A 17,768-nucleotide genomic window follows, 5' to 3' on the forward strand; every position below is an offset into this window, starting at 1 on the left:
CATTACAACATAGAGTCTGAAACTTCTAGAATCGAATGACAATATAGACAGCAAATGCTTATATTTAGTCTAGGCTAGTTTGCAATTGCAGAGAAGAAAAATGCACATGGGGTAATAAAAGATAAGAACAGAGAAGGGAGAGTAATATATGAAGGATATAGGCAAGAAAATGTAGATGAACAGAGGGGAGATGATAGGGGAAGAGGGGAAGACAATTGTTCCATGGGGTACTAAATTATCTTTAGGTGATATCCTGATAAGGAACATCCCAGGCCTTTCAAATATTCCAGAATTTATGTAAAGTATTGTTGAATCTGTGGGCCATCTCTTCAACCTCTTCATCTCTTTTGCCTGAAATATTAAATATTTAAACTAATATTTATGTAATGGGTGGACAAATATATGAGAAAGTCGGTTTATAATTTGTTTTTGTTTTTTTCACTTACTGAACAACAAAATTATTGTTTTATACTCAATTTCTGTACTAGCCGTGTGCTCTATGTTAGTGTTTTCTTTTTTTTTTAATAAAAGGAACTTGGTAATTAGGGTGTTTAAACTGTGTCGTGTATAGTTTAAATTGTTTAATCATTCCTGTATAGCAAATACATTTCAATATTGCTGTTTTGTCCTACAGTGATGTACTAGCTATGCATCCCATGTTTGAAATACATGTTAACCCCTTCAGGACGGAGTCAATAGTGCACGTTCTGATCAAAACAAAACGTAAACAAAAACTGGAATTTGCGCTATGTGTCTGTTCACCCGTAGTTCCCCTCTTTCAAATTATATGCACCCACACTTATTATATATCATTTTGTTCAGGAGAAACAGGGCTTTAATCTATCATTAACTATTCATATATGGAACATCATTTATTATGAATAAAAGTAAAAAAAATGTGAGAAAATAAGATTTTTTTTTAAATTTGCATTTCCGTCTGACATTTTAACTGTGAATGTCATAATACTGTTAGGTTTTACTGCAAAAAAAATGCACATATTTGTAATCAGCGATGTCTCACGAGTACAACAGTACCCCCCATTAACAGGTTTTATGTTGTTTTGGAAAGTTACAGGGTCAAATATAGAACATTACATTTTCAAATTGAAATTTGCCAGATTGGTAATGTTACCTTTGAGACGGTGTGGTAGCCCAGGAATGAGAATTACCCCCATAATGGCATACCATTTGAAAAAGTAGACAAGCCAAGGTATTGAAAGTGGGGTATGTTTAGTCTTTTTTAGTAGCCACTTAGTCACAAACACTGGCCAAAGTTAGCGTTCATATTTGTTTTTGTGTGAAAAAAGCAAAAAACGAATATTTGGCCAGTGTTTGTGACTAAGTGGCTACTAAGAAAGACTGGACATACCCCACTTGCAATACCTCGGGTTGTCTACTTTTGCAAATGGTATGCCATCATGGGGGTAATTCACATTCCTGGGCTACCATACGCTCTCAAAGGCAACATAACCAATCTGGCAAATTTCAATGTGAAAAAAATGAAATGCAAGCCTTATATGTGACTCTCTAACGTTCCAAAACACCATAAAACCTGTACATGGGGGGTACTGTTATTCTCGGGAGACTTCACTAAACACAAATATTAGTGTTTTAAAACAGTAAAACATATTACAACAATAATATAGACCATAAAAGTGCAGTTCGCTTGTAAAAAATGCAAAAAACGTCACTTTTACTTAAAATATCATCGTTGTAATACAATTTACCAGTTTGAAACACGAATATTTGAGTTCACCGAAGTCTCCCGGGTAAAACAGTACCCCCTATGTACAGGTTTTATGGTGTCTTGGAGAGTTACAGGGTCAAATATAGTGCTTGCAAATTACATTCTCTGCACTTTCTCCCTGTGTTGTCATGCATGTCAATCAAATTTTAATTAATCAAATCACATAATTACGTTAAAAGATTATTTAAATATACATGTAGAATTTTAATATATATGCATTTATAGGTATTTAAATTCTACGTGTATACTGATGTAATCTTTTATGTAATTATATGTATTTATCTATATATATATATTTGCGGTTATTTGCATTTTATATATAGATAGATATATATAGAATGTCATTCTAAGTGTATTTTGTTACCGATATATATATATTAATAACAAAATACAGTTAGAATGAAATTACATATGCATATATAATTTATATTAAATTTTGTTTCAATATTTTATTTATTTATTTTATTATTTAATTTATTTATTATTTTAATTATACGTATTTATATAATATATATATATGTACATCTATTATATATATAATATATATACATATTATATATATGTAATGTCATTCTAAGTGTATTTTAATATTAATATATATACTTATATTAATATTAAAATACACTTTGTATGACGTTACATATATATAATATGTATATATATTATATATATAATATATATACATATTATATATATATAAAAATGCATTTATTTTATTTTTACACATGTCTAATTATTTTTTTTAATTCTTCCCACCAGCAGGGGGACTGTCTGATATTTCAAACAGTCCCCCTGCTGGCATATCCACAGCCAGCTATAGGGGGCCATGTGATCGCTCTTTGAGAGCGATCACATGGCCCCCGGGGGCCTGATTTGCCGTGGGAGGGCTGCCTGGGCTGTGAGGCAGTCCTCCCGAAGCGGATCGCGGCGGAGGTAAGTATAACTTACCTCCTGGGGCTGCAAGCCGTTACGGCGTGCTATGCCGTCATAACGGCGTTAAAGCCCACTTAACCCGTGACGGCATAGCACGCCGTAACGGCGTTAAGGGGTTAAACTATTTTTTTATGGAAATAAATAACTAGAGAAGGTGTTAAGGGCATATCTATTTTTAGGAGCTGGCATTACTGGGAGTTTTGTGTGCTATGTATTTTTTTATATCAAGCTGTAATTGTATCTCAGTTTGCCAAAAGATCTTAAAGGACAGCATTGCACATGGACCGGTTACATCATAAATAACAGTGACTGCTTCTAAATTTCATAAGGCAATTCACTAGCTAACCCAGATCTTTGGATAAAAGTGCTACAAATGTAATGGAGAAATTAAAAAAAGACAAAATCTTCAAATCTTCAAGGGGGGCATTTCTTTATTTGTATTTACACAGATAGTTTTTGCATATTAGTGCATATCTCTATAACTTCCAAACAACTATTATTTGAGACAAACTAGTCACATTAAAAAACAAACAAACTGAAGATGGATGGCATGGCAAAGAGAGACAACGGGAAATTAAATTTAACTAGACTAACAAACTTTTTGTGACTGCAATATTCATTTACAAGATTAAAAGACTGAAAAAGTATTCAACACAACACATCCAAATGGTCTCTTGCATTAGGCAAATAGAACTTTAAGGATTATAATAGATGGATTCCTTTGTTCTTTATTGGACTACGGACCTTGGGGTCCGTCTTGTCCACCATTGATTATTAGTGTTCACTCTAGAGTCCATGGCGTGGTAAAAGAAGTAGTCAGTCCTTTGAAAAAGTGCTAATGCACAAAACACATTAGGCTTAGACCTCCGTCCCATGTCCTGTGATACCAATTTTTCATTTTGTATGGTGGACTAACGCCATCGAGATGTGTCATTCTCCCAGCCCTTACCAGTGATGGCTACAGAAATATTACCTGCATCTATGGAGGATCCTGCAGGCTCTCAGGATTCTCCACAAACCTCAATGCAGTACTCTCCTGCAAGCTCGAGAGAACAGCAGTGATGTCGGCTCCTCCAGAAGAGGAAAGGCCAGAAGAAGATGGCAGAGTCTGCAACAGATTCAGGTAAGTGCATGTCACCTTTCCCTGTCACCCAGCCACCGGACCACATGTGGTAATGTCACCATCAGTTGTCTCTGTAAATTATGCAAAGTCACCGGTGTTGGTGACAGTGCTGCTTTAACTTTATGTATAGAAGATAACTATCTCATGAGCTTTACTTTCTATAAAACATTTTTAGATTTTTTAATTTAATATAACACAAAGTAATAATTTAGACAAATTTCAATAATATGATAAATGATTTGGACAAAATATTTTATCTAAATATTTATTTTTTTCTTTTCATAACAATTTTTAAGACTTTATTTACTTTTTTCCTCGAAAATAAGTAGATAATTTTCCAATCTGGCCTCAGGAAAATAACTTGCCTACAAATTTTAACACTCAACTGGAAACGGATCTGCCTAAAAAATTTCACAATTTCTCAGAGTGGGTTCCATAGCACCAAAAGTGCAAATTTTAACAAAACAACATACACACTGGAAATAAACCGAGTAACTAATTGAATAAAAAATGTCCTACAGTTTTGCGGTCAGGAAGAGTGAATGGGTACGCCCTGTATTAATTTCCTGCATATTTTAAAATGATGTGTAATTATTTATTTGTATGTTTTTTTGTAAAATTACAACATTTTAAACAACAATGGGCTGTGTATGTTTAGCTTAATTATTAATCAACTTTTTTTAATGTCACAGTTTATCAGAGTGTGTTTCATGGCACCAAGAGTGGGAATTTTAACAAAATAACATACACATTGGAAATAAACACAAAGCACTGGGTAACTAATTGAATAGAAAATGTCCTACAGTTTGTCGATTAGGAAGAGTGAATAGGTATTAATTTCCTGTGTATTTAATAATCATGTGTAATTATTTATTGTTATAATGTATTTGTAAAATAACATATTTAACAACAATGGGTTGTGTATGTTTAGTTTAACCCCTTAAGGACACATGACATGTGTGACATGTCATGATTCCCTTTTATTCCAGAAGTTTGGTCCTTAAGGGGTTAAGTTTGTATGAACTCTTTTTAATGTCAGAGTTTCTCAGAGTGGGTTCCATTGCATCAAAAGTGTAAATTTTAACAAAACAACATACACAGTGTAAATCAACAAAAGCACTGGGTAACTAATTGAAAAGAAAATGTCCGACAGTTTGGCGATCAGTAAGAATGAATGGGTACGCCCTGTATTAATTTTCTGCGCATTTTAAAATCATGTGTAATTATTTATCGTTATAATTTATTTGTAAAATAAGAACATATTTAACAACCTATTGCACAATATTAAAAAAACAACATATTTAACACCTCTTGCACTGGCTGCCTCTCAGACAGCAAAAAGGACTTCCTGTGTTAGGTTCTGCAAAGATTGCATGACTGACATTCAGCTGCTCCATGCTCTGTGTGGAAACGCTGAAAACGCCCAACACAGGTGCATTAACTCAATACATATCTATAAGGAGATGCTGATTGGTGCAGCGTGGAGATTTGCAACGCATGCGCAAAAGCCTTGTGATGTTTCTACTGCACCAGGAAGGAAAGATGAGTAACTCTATTTATTTCATTTAGGTGTAGCCCGAACATCTAAATAATTACTAAAACACTGTGGTGTTACAAAGGCGTTTGCTTTCCTAATGTTATAGTGTTATTTTAACACCAATCTCAGTCTCTGCTTTAATCCATAAATATCATTTTAGCTAACATTTTGAGAATTCACTTTTCTTTCTACCAAAGATTACAGTATAGTAAATAGTCTCCATTTACAACATAATGTAAATGTCGCCTGTTTTTATATAGTAATACAGTGGCAGCAGCTATAGGAAGCTTTGAAGGTAAGAACCAGGATCACTGGAAGGGAAAATATGTGTTGACGGAGGGGTGCAAAGTGAGAAGAGAGGTGCTTATAGATGAGAAACCTGTTAGCAGCATCTAAAATAAATTGCAAGATAGCGAACCGGATATGTGTGAAAATGACAAAGAGAATGTTGCGGCCATTAAAGTAGGAAATAATGAGTTTTTGTTACTGTGTTATATCTTGATTTGCACATAAAACTGTATCAATGACTGATGCATTTACTCTACGTGTTCGCAGGAAAAATCATTCTCTACAAAACACATAATTCATGTCTGAGCTCAATGCATAATTTTCTATATACATTTTAAAAACTCTGTCATCGGGGTTCCCCGTTGCCTTTGTTTCTGCCTTTTGTGTCATTGTTGTGATATGATTAAACATATATATTGTGGCCAGTACTCAAATCCAGATGCATCTTCATAACATTGTATTTAAGAAAAGTCAGTTCACCAGCTCCCTACACCCCCTAAAACTCTGAACCCCGCTCCAACATTTTACTCGCTGTCCCCCGTGCAAGAAGGAAGCAGTCTGGGCTATCTTCTTATTCAGGTTTCTTATCTAATAAAGAGCTCCAGAACTGTGGGGAAAAAAAAAACTTCACAAACAATATAAACTCATGTGAAATGTCTGAAAAGCTCTTCTTCTCTGTGTTTCTATTAACAGCTTCATTAACAGCTGCTAATGTGTAACTGTTTTAACCCCTTAAGGACACATGACATGTGTGACATGATTCCCTTTTATTCCAGAGGTTTGGTCCTTAAGGAGTTAAATGTTTTAACCTCATTCAATTGTTTAAACTGCATTCCTAAAAATAATATTTTGAGACATTCCAATGCATTTTGCCTAGTAAAATATGTAACAAAAATGGCTGAACAGCTCAATCTAGCGAATCAGCTGGAAGCCTACATACCAAATACGTAAAAGAAAATATCATAAATTGTGGCAGATGATGAAAGCAGCCTGAAATCCAAGATTATGCATAGATTTATTCTGCATTAAGGTTATCCATTACGCTGGGCTTCCCTGTAAGAACGATTTTTAATTCAGTCTGGCGTATAAGAGAATATTGAGGATCAAGTTGAGTCTGAGGTTTTACTTGCTTTAGAAGGTCAAACGAACGAGACAAGTGGTTTTAATCTGATGACAGTGTATGTACAGTAAAAAGGCAGCTTATCTTCAGCAATTTAATATCTGATCCATCTCCTTTCTGCCAGCTATAAGAAAGTGAGCAACCCAATGATTACTCTGCATACAGCCTGCTCTGCTGTTCTTTTCTGAATGCTGTTCGTTGGCTGTTGTGTATTTGTCTTTATGTCCTCTGGGCATTCTGATCTGGCAATGAGAATAGTCCGTGTTCCTGTACTCCTTCCTGCAACTTCTCTAGCAACTATTTTCCTTTTTTTTGGCTTTCTTCCTGTTCCCAGCCTGTGTATTTCCTTGTGTGCTGCTACCTGTGATTATGTTTTAAATACGCCTTAGGCAGTGCTGTATTTTTTACTGTTTATTGTTTTTACTTTTTCATGTTGGAGGAACCTGACATTAAAAAAACACCATACTGAAAAAATAATAATAATCACTCTGGGTTTGTCAAAACGCCTGGACAGAAATTGGGGGATTTGGGTAACCTAAGTCTGAGACTTGGTAACGGATTCGTTTCACTCCCTTATTAACTATCAGAAAGTCTTCAGATGTACATCTTTTTTTTGATCAAATGTGCAGTCCTATCGGTTAAAGCTAATGTTAACTAATAATGCAAGCTCTATACAAATATGTGGGATTTCCCATTCACTTGATAAAAATGAATGGAAACCAACCATTTTAAGTTCATATTGATAAATTCCTGGAATTCTACCCGTGGAGAAAGAATGGGTGGGCCCTGGATAAAAATGTCTCTGGATAAAAATGTATAGGTCATTCACCTATAAATGTATTCAGACTACATGCATAAGAAACAGGGTTTATAATGGTTTAAACTAATAGCTATAATTGTAGGCAGGCATTACTAAGTATGCTTACGTGTGATGTCATGTATTCAAAAACTCTCATCAAATATCTCCTACAAATTAATAGAGGGCACCAGGTTGGCTGGAATATCCCAGTCACTTCCTGGTTTGATCTGTTGCATCCCTGCATTTAAAACAGAAGTATTTAGGTTATATATTTTTAAATGATACAATTTGTAATGCTTTACTAAATGAATGTTTTAAAATAAAAGTCATTTATTTAGTAATATTTCTTCGAATGTCCAATCATATATAATATGTTATTTTTGCGTAGATAAAGAAAGGTAGACTAAAATGTAATTATTTATATTGCCTGGTTTCTTGATGTAAATAATATTTTCCAGTTATCCATGTGAAATACTTTATTTATTTAAACAGTAGAAACATTTAGCTTAAACCAGTATAGAATGGTGAAAGGCAATCTGTTTCATATTGTAATCATACAGCTTTGAAAATGGCCAAATATGGAGTTGGACCCAAGCAACAGTCAAAGTTATACAATTTAAAACTTCAATTATATCTGGCACTCAAAGAGTTATGTTTACAATGTGTTTTGCGTGTGAATAAGGGATTAATTAGAAAAACAGTAGTGCAAAAGATATGGTGCCCCTATTGAATGAAGATATAAAAATGATAATTGTTTTGTCCAGTAGAATATACAGACGGTATAAGTAAAAGCTGATCCCAGCAATACTATATGAATGCAGCTTATATCATCAGCTACTTTTGAGCTTTCCATTTGTTGACAGCTACAATTCCCATGATGCTTTGTTGGCTCATCTGGAAGAATGGGTTGTAGTTCCCCAGTACCCAGGTGGCGACCAGCAGACCTGTGCTTATTTTACTTATTTTGTGAAATCTACCTATCTGTCTGACATTTCCATACTGAATGCTCATCAATTTGGAAATCAATAGGTTCCTGGGTCAGCGTACTTTAATATAGCAACACTCTTGTTCGTGGGGTCTTGGCGTTTTTGTTTTACAGAGAACAGGATTTTTTAAACAAGCACTTAACAACAATCCAATTTAAGAGAGACAGACAAAGTATGTCAGGATGGTTTGGTTCCATACTGAAAGCGTACGTATAATATTCCTTAGCTGAGAATAAATGATTAAGAAGATAGTCTCATCTGGACCCGCTTCCAATTGCTTCATCCATCCCCAATGTTCACCTTTGTCATTTTATTTTAAACCTGAATGAGATTACACCACGGCAAAACCCTGGAACTGGTTTTGAATGAGAAATCAGAGTGTACACATTCACAAGAAAAGTGAACATCAACTTGTGGAAGATCCCATGGCTCATGGCTCATATTTATTTATTTATTTAAAAAAAAAATGAAATTTCAACAAAACTAATAGTTTTCTTTTTTCTTTTAATGCATGTTCTTTACTAAATACCGAAAGGTGATAGCTGTGCTTATATATAGTTTTAGAATGAGAAGTGAAAAGAAGGAAGATGGGTTCTGAACATGTGATCGGATGATTAAGCAGGATTTCCTACACAAGGCACAACAACAAGAATCTGTTCTACTAAGCCCTTAAATAATAACTCCAATAATAAGTCTATTGTGCTTTTTTGAACAGACAGAAACACAAACAGTAGAGTGCATCTCAATGCACATTTACAAGGACAAACATCTCAAGGCAATCCATTTTAATAACTGATCATAAATGATCAATCCTTTCATTAGAGATCTACTCCTGCAGATTGTCACTCTTAAACTTCCGTATGTAAGCTGAAATGACCAGAATGTTTTAAAGTTCGTAATAGTTTATTTATTTTTTGTTTGAGGGTGGTCCTATTACAGCATAAGGTGTCATACCATAAGTAGAGGTTGTTCGTCATTAGAACAGGTGACTTATTGGTCATTAAGGGTGAATTTATATGAAATCAATAAGTAAGTGAGCCATACAGCTGACGCTAGGCAAGCAGAAACATATTGGCACATGCATGAAGGGCTATTTGTCTAACTCTGACTTTCGCATGTCAGTCATTATCTTTTTTAGATTTTTAAAGAAATGGTATCCCTCTTTAAACCTTGGTGAGAGAAGATCAGGGACAGGGAGCATTATTTTTTTTTTTTCATATTTATTCCTCATATACGCACAATTAATCCAGAAATGTTATTTTAACATTTGCTACAATTAAAAACAAAACTACAAATTAAAGTTCAGGTCATATGCGTCAATACAGGAAGAGGTGCACACAGGTGGATTGAGGGAGTACACTCTAAATAATGACCCACATAACCAACATTGACACAGTCTGGGAAATTTGTATATGATTGGACAAAAGTAGTCAGGATTGATGGCTTCCCCATGGGAGGAACGGCAACTGTGAAAAGACTGTCTCAGGACATTATTAAAGTAATCTTCATAGTTTATTTTTGTTTTTTTTTAAATTATTAAAAATAAATAAGGGGAGGCCTGCAATGGAAACTTAACAACAAAGGAAACACATCTGATTAAAAGAGCGTGTGCGTCTGCGCGCGTGCGTGTGCGTGTGCGTGTGTGTATACATATATATATATATATATATATATAAAATTTTATATTGAGTCTTCCTTTAAATGAAATGCACTAAAGAAGTTTATGTCTTACATACAAAAAAAAGAGTTGTATCTCTTTTAAAATCAGTGATCGGCCAACAGTTGCATTTAAGGGATATAAATAAACCATTCCTTGCAAAATGTAAAGACGACTCATGAAAATTGTAATGAATATTGAATTAGACATACTGGAATCTGCTCCCATGGGTGAAAAACATTGAAATCTGTCTGCACTTCAATATGTATTGCTAACATAGCATATTAAAGAGGTAGGCACAGATTTCACCAGTAAGATTACTCACTATTGAGTTAATCATCTACATAGCATAAATATATTATAATCGCATTAGGGTTTATGGTGGATCTTAGTGATAAAACCTATTTTCAGGAACTTTAAGCATCTCAATGACCAAATGAAATCCAGGGATAAAAAGGTAATCTTAAGAATGAAACACTATAAAGCATCCCAATGAAAGGAAATCACCATAACTAGTTTCTTCATGAGGCTGGCTGATATGGTGAGTCCAACAACATTGTGTAGAATAGTAAATAATGGACGAATGGACATTTGTTTTGGACTTAACTGTAATTCTATTTGTGTTGACTTGTGAATAAAATTACAGAAAAATGTTCCTATCAGTGTACTGCAAAATCTAAACATATTATATTGTGTATTTATATTTTGCAGTACACCGATTGGCCCATTTTTGCACCTTTATGGTTTGTTCTGATTCTGATCAAAACTCTACCGAGCTGAATTCAGATCCAGACTGAATTTCAGGTGTCCCAAAAAATGTGCAATGTTTGGAAAAAGTCAGTCGGTAGAACTGAAATTCCTCACACAAGCTTACAAGTGTAGTAATTAAATTCTATTTGCCTTTCACATCAGCATGGGGACACCGCTGGAGGTTTGGGATCCTTCAGCTATTTCAATGTAATAAACAATGTATTTCAATTCAATACATTTTGAAAAATAAGAATGTCCAATAAAGTTGCGTGTCCATGATTATATTACAGGTAAAATCAAATATGGACGATGTATTATACACCAAATGGTTAGTAGGAAAAATGGACCAAGTTTCTCAGTGAGCCCACACATTGATATGTAGAATGGACAGGATGGAGTTTTTAAAACTATGTATACTGCATGATGTCTAATTGCACCCAAATAATGCGGCAGAGTTTTCAGCAAAGGGGTAAATCTCTGTATGTGCAGTGTTTGCAACAAAATGCTGCACATACAAATGCCAGGCACCATAACCACTTCAAATCACTGAAGTGATCATGGTGCTTGGAGTAACCGTTTATGAAAATCTTCAAGCAACTCTCATAAAGAATTTTATGCAAACATGGTTACAAAGCAGTTCAGTCTTTAAGTGCCATCTCTCTGCGACTGAAATGATTATAGATAAGGATCAGATAAGATAATAAGGAAAGGGCAAAATGCTGTATGATTAATTAGGCATTTCTTGGCAAACTTTGGTCATGCAAACTTCTCAGGTATTAAGTTCCTTGTAATACTATATTTTTTTTATACATGCAATATTTTGAGTAATGGAATATGCACTTTGTAGAATCTTTCTCAGTAGGAAATACATGAAATAATGTTCTGTTAAGTTTGACAAGTAAATCATGTAAGTTACGACTGCTGGTAATTATGTGATCAGAGGGTTCAGTGTGAAGGTACTCTAACATTAACTCATTGCATTAATATGAAATTACTTATACTACATCTGATTATCATCATTATTGTAAGTGAAGGAAAGTTAAACAGAAACATATTTTTAATACACTTTGATCCAACCTTTAAAGTAACAGTCTAGGAATTCTACACAATTAGACATTTTAAATATATTTTGTTCCAACATTGTTCTGGGTAATGGGCCAAATGACACTGAGTTCAGCCAAAGGAATGCATCCCTCTTTATCATAATAAGGAGTCTTGTAAATATAGAGTATGCAATGTAAAGTGGGTGCCAAAAAATATTTATCTAGATTACAATTCTGGATGATTCACTCTGATGTAACTGAACAGCATGGTGCTTTGCAATGGGGCACACATTTCTGGTATTCAGCAAGAAGGTCATGGAGAATGGGGATCCCTCTTCTAGTCTGATGTCGTTAGAGGGGGGGGGTCCTCACTACACTGCAAATTATATCATAAACAAACACTGTTTTTGTTTATAGTAACCCTTGCTGGCATTGCCTCGCCCCCCCCCCCCTAGTAAAAAGAACAAAATACATAAAGAATTTTAAAAAAAAATCACTCTAGATGCCACACCAAGGCAAAGTTCTCCCTGCAGGGAGAACTTGGTCCACCATTAGTCATCTGAGGCCAGCATGCGATGCATGCTGAAGACAAACATGACATATGCATAGAATTAGCATTAGCCAGCCCCAAGCTCTTATTCCGGGCTGGCTAATGGCGCTGACAGAAATGGAGTTACACCTCCAGCAGCATCCTTAGATATCTCTGTATGTGCAGTTTTTTAATCGGAAACACTGCACATGAAGACTCCAAACACCAAGACCACAAAGTAGTTATGGTGCTTGGCGTAACCCTTAAAAAACATTGAAAATGACCTATAACTTGTATTATTCTGTATTTGTATCCCATTTGATACCATTCTGATGCATACATCACAATCCAGTATAATGTCCAGGCACAACCAGAGGCCATCTTTCAAGCAAGGAGGAGAAGCATAACTTAATTTCTCCTCTTCTCTTCATGCAATATCTATGCTGACTGCCAAGTTCAAAGGACAGAGCGTATAACAATGATTGATAGAAGGCCAAGACGTGAAATATACAACAAATCAATATACATGAAATGTTTAAATCTCATTTGAATTACAGCTCCCAAATTACATTGAAATAATGCACACAACATTCATGTAGCCATACCAGATTAGTACCATAAAGATCACAAAATGTAAGAAAACTAAACTCGACCCTTTTTGTGTCATACGTGTGCATTAAGACTTAAATCAAGACCTATCTTAGCATAACTACCATCTGAAATGCACTAGCATTCATACATACCTGGAACTGGAGCCCATTATCTAGAGTACATTGCATCACAGCCTTTTATCTTTAATTTCCCGATTGTAGTCTACAAGAATCTGGTATTCATTTTGCAGAATAAATGTGCTTTGGTAATAGAATCCGGTTCCCGTTGAAATAACTTACAACGTATGTGATGATGGCTGTCAAAATCTCCTTCAAGATTTAGCACAAGGCACATAGCAATTATATTTACACTATTGTTTTTACTGTATAATGGGGATAGATAACACGGACTAGAGGGTCCCACGTGTGCGTTTCTGTGCTTGTGGTGTAACACGGGTATGAGAAAATCTTGACAATGTTCATTGTTTCTACTTGGTCTATGCTTATTTTTAATGATGGTCTATGTATATTTTGAATGATGCTCAATCTTCAGTCTGAAAATAATTAGGTGTTGGCCTGCTATACATCAAAGCTGCATTCTATGGTACATTACTTGCTCATGCAATCGTTAGTTCATATGCTATGTTTCATCCTTGAGCAGGCATTAAAGCACTTTACAGTAAGTCACAAAATATTCATTTAATATAAGAGATCTGATACTTATTTTGTCAATCTCAAAAGGATAAAAAGCCGTGTGGTCCCAGCAGGATTTCTACAGCAGATACATTAATGTAATGAGCCATCTCACACAGTAACGCTATCGTAAGCATCCCAATAATATTTTAAAGAGCTGCAATGATTCCAATGATCATGTAGGTTATGATTTTTGAAAGTAAGCATGACTAAAGCATGGGTGGTAGGTCAAGTGGTTCTGATCTGCTTCTGAATGCGTGTTCATAATACAATTTATTGTCCGTAAGAAAAATAGGACTTTCTTACTGCTGAAACCCTTGAGCTGACAGGTTGGTATTCTAGATAAACAAAACTATGAATGACTACTATGTAAAGTAGCCACTGATACACATTATTACATCTGTGTGCTCTTTTTTTAAGTAATGCAGAAGGAAAGCAGGTAAAAAAAAAAAAGCAGGCACAGAAGAAAATGAGAAACTTCATTTTAATTGCCCTCTTATTTGTATCAGCCATTCACAAAACAACTTTTATTAGTATCTGCCAATCAGAATACAGCTTTTATTAGTACCAGCCAATCACAATACAGCTCTTAGTAGTATCTGCCAATAAAGCTAGAATTTATTTTGTTGCCCCTTACAAGAAAAACAACAGATGCAAATATGTACACACTCTATAAGCTGAAAAACAATAAAAGCACCAAGTCTTTAACACTAGATAGAATTTATTATTTATTTTTGCCGCTCGGCTTTTATGTCCAAAAATCTGCAATTACCACTGTCCCCTATTTAGTGAATAACCCCTTAACACTAGACATGTTTTTTAAATGTCTTTAAAAAGCAATACAGCAGAGGAAAGGGATCACATAAGGACAAACTCCTTATATCCTTCAGCTTATGCTAAGCCCTTAATCATAGGCATTTATTGATGTCAATCTAAAGCATGTATAACCATTCCAAAAAAGCTGAGAATGGTGAGGTCTCCAGTTAAACACATTTCATATATAACAGCTCTATGCTCTGTGTTAATTGTTTCAAACCCTAAAGGGTTACAGGGTCCCACAATTTCTGATGGCAGCTCTGTGGATGTATATCTAATACCAGTGAAACTGACCAGGGAATTGCAAATTATTACCTCAATTTTACAGGAGTTGGAACTCCAGTCAGTTTTGCAAATCTCTGCTTTTCTTTAATTCACTGTTTACTAAATAAACAAATCCTATAACCTTCTGAAGCAAAAATAACTCCGCTCAGAAATTTGTAGAACCCCGGTATATGTTGGTTATAAAGAAAATAACAATAGCAATGGTTTTCTACACATTTCATTGATGATGTTTTTCTTGACTAGTGTGCGTTAAATTCGAAGGGTTTCTTTTTAACATTCATAACAATTGCAAACAACGAAACAAAGGGAGGATTACTGGGAAACTATGTAACAGCACACTGGGATAAGTGCCAAGTAATTGATTTCTGAGTGAAAAGGTTTGTAACGGTTAGTTTTTTATGTCCTATTAGCACTTAAAGCTTCAAGTTCCTCCAGGTTCTGGCAGTCACCCAGTTTGTGGCTACAAGGGCCCAGTATTGTCAGCAATTTGACAGATGATTTACATTAAGCAAAGTTGGAGTGAGGCTTGTATTTCTTCATCCATCATAACTCTACTGGCCTGTGCAGTGCAGATTAAAAGAATGTGAGAAGTGAAAGTAATCTTTAAGATTAATTCCCGTCACACTATTTGTAAGGAAAAATACAATTAGGCTAACATTGCTGGGCATTGTAGGTTGTGTTTGTGCCAACATATGATAGTAACCTTGTCACAGGATTCTCGTAAAATTCAATAAAATATTAAATGGAAACTCCCCTTTTAATACTGCATGTATTTATACATGTTCTCATTCAGGACCGGTGCTAGGATTTTTAGTTACACAGGCGAAGATGCATTTTGGTGCCCCCCACCCTCGTTTAAAACAAGGGTCATACAAACACAGAAATAATCAGAAAGAGACATACAGACACAGACACATACAGACACACAGGCAGAGACATACATGCATACAGAGACATGCAGGCATATAAAGACATACATACAGAGGCATACCGTCATACAGACACATACATACATACATACATAGACATACATAAACATACATACAGAGACATACAGGCATACAGACACATACATTTGTACATACAGAGACATACAGGCATACAGAAACATACATACAAAGACATACAGGCATACAGAGACATACAGGCATACAGAAACATACATACAAAGACATACAAGCATACAGACACATACATTTGTACATACAGAGATATACAGGCATACAGAAACATACATACAAAGACATACAGGCATACAGAGACATACATACATACAGAGACATACACAATTACATACTTACATCAGTTCAATCTTGTCCCCTGGGTGCATGCTGTCCGGCTCCTTGGAGTCCTGTCCTGCAGCCCAGCCCCATCACAGGGCGCCAGCCGTGCTGTGTGGTACACAGGGAGCAGGGATATGATGTCATTCATATCCCCGCCCCCTCCACACAGGCTGCGGCAGACACCAGGGTAGGTGCAGTGGCGTACACATGACCCATTGGGCCCCGGTGCGAAAATTGATCCGTGGGCCCTCCCCCCCCTCGCGCTTACTCTGCTCGGGCCAGGGCCGCAACACATGGCGGCGGGCACCTGGTCGCAGGGGTTGTAGGGGTGTGACCCCTGCGACCGCGGTATGTACGCCAGTGCATGCAGATGCACACACACTTAAAGGACCATGACAGACACCCAGATCACATCAGCTCAATGAAGTGGTCTGGGTGTCAGGTCCCTCTAGTTTTAACCCTGCAGCTGAAAACATAGCAGTTTCAGAGAAACTGCTATGTTTCACCGAGGGTTAATCCAGCCCCTAGTGGCTGTCTCACTGACAGCCGCTAGAGGAGCTTCCGCTATTCTAAGACACTGAACATCCATAGGAAAGCATTGAGTAATGCTTTCCTATGGGTGGTTTGAATGCGTTCGCGGCAAGAGCATTCGGAGCTGAGAGGCGGAGGGATCCCCAGCGCAAAGGGAGTCCGGAGCTGGAGAAAGGTAAGTGCAGAAGACACACACACACACACTCTCACAAACAGATGCATACACACCAGCTAACAGACACACATTTACTGACAGAACCACTCAGCGACAGACATACATACACACTCACTTACAAAACATACACTCTCACTGACAAACACACACTCACTAAAAGACATCAAACAGACTCACTAATACACACACAAACACACTCAGTCAGAGACACACAGTAACACACTCACTGACACTCACTAGCAGACACACTCACTGACACTCACTAGCAGACACACTCACTGACACTCACTAGCAGACACACACACTGACACTAGCAGACACACACACTGACACTATCAGACATACTCACTGACACTAGCAGACACACACTGACACTCACTAGCAGACACTCACTGACACTAGCAGACACACACACTGACACTAGCAGACACACACACTGACACTCACACTAACACATGTTTTTTTTTTTTATTATTTAATCCCCCAGCCTCCTTACCTTTTGGAGTGCTGGAGGGATTCCCTGGGGTCCAGTGGTGCTGCTGGGCTCCTGGGCAGGTAGGTAGGCGCGTGCACGAGGGAGCACTCTCCCATGTGTGCTTTCTCTTCAGCTCCCTCGCGCACTGTGTAGGGATGCCGGCGCCGGAAGATGACGCCATCTTCCGGCTCCGGTATCAGTATGCGGCGCGCGAGGGAGCTGAAGAGGAAGCACACATGGGAGAGTGCTCCCTCGCGCGCCCGCAGAACCAGACGCCCGGTGATACCAGTGGGTACACACCGGGTCGCAGGGGAGGCCGGGCCCCCTGCGACCCTGGTAGCGCTCGGCCACGCTACAATAGGTCGTCGGCTGTAGGGGAGCGCAGTGCGCTTCCCTCCTCCGGTCAGC

The 17,768-nt window shown here is 36.7% G+C and overlaps 1 protein-coding gene across 1 annotated transcript in view; it reads right to left on the bottom strand.

Annotated features, from left to right (window-relative positions):
• Positions 1-17,768, bottom strand: part of LOC134603055 (substance-P receptor) — a 226,122-nt gene that overhangs the window by 114,191 nt on the left and 94,163 nt on the right. The gene's annotated exons all lie outside the window — the stretch shown is intronic.

Source organism: Pelobates fuscus, chromosome 3 (genome assembly GCF_036172605.1).
Source record: "Pelobates fuscus isolate aPelFus1 chromosome 3, aPelFus1.pri, whole genome shotgun sequence".
Lineage (NCBI taxonomy): Eukaryota > Metazoa > Chordata > Amphibia > Anura > Pelobatidae > Pelobates > Pelobates fuscus.